The sequence below is a fragment of the Sapajus apella genome, unplaced genomic scaffold (genome assembly GCF_009761245.1).
Source record: "Sapajus apella isolate SASKATOON/1434 unplaced genomic scaffold, GSC_monkey_1.0 scaffold4899, whole genome shotgun sequence".
NCBI lineage: Eukaryota > Metazoa > Chordata > Mammalia > Primates > Cebidae > Sapajus > Sapajus apella.
The window spans coordinates 764-1337 of NW_022441823.1; positions in this window are offsets into that span (position 1 = coordinate 764).

A 574-nucleotide genomic window follows, 5' to 3' on the forward strand; every position below is an offset into this window, starting at 1 on the left:
TTTCAGCAATGTCTGTTGATACTTACTAGGTATCAGGCACTGAACAGATTCTTCTGTGTTGATAAAATACAAAAGTTTGTATTTTGCATTTCATATTTGTATTTAAATGCGTTTTATATTCCATGTTTGTCATCAAATATATTTTACATCCCATATTTGTGAGAAGTACACAAAAAGTCCAATGTCATAAGAAAATTGCTGCAAGATTTCAATCAGCATTTTTGTCATCCTGTGATAATTTACATTCTTCATTTCAATCTTTGATTTCCTCATCAAACACAAAGACTTTGTATTCATCCTGTTATTTATTATCGTGGGTGATTTCAACATCAACTTTTGCAAGTTTTTTTTGTGTGTGTGACAAGATCTTGTTACAGTTTTTTGCCTCATGATATTTTTTGGCTTTGTTCCCACCCTAATCTCATCCTGAATTGCGGTTCCCATAATCCTTATTCATCATGTGGGGGGACCCTGTGGAAGATAATTGAATCCTCTGGGCGGTTACCACCAGGCTGCTGTTCTCACATTATTGAGTGAGTTCTCACAAGATCTGATGGTTTTAAAAGGAGCTTTT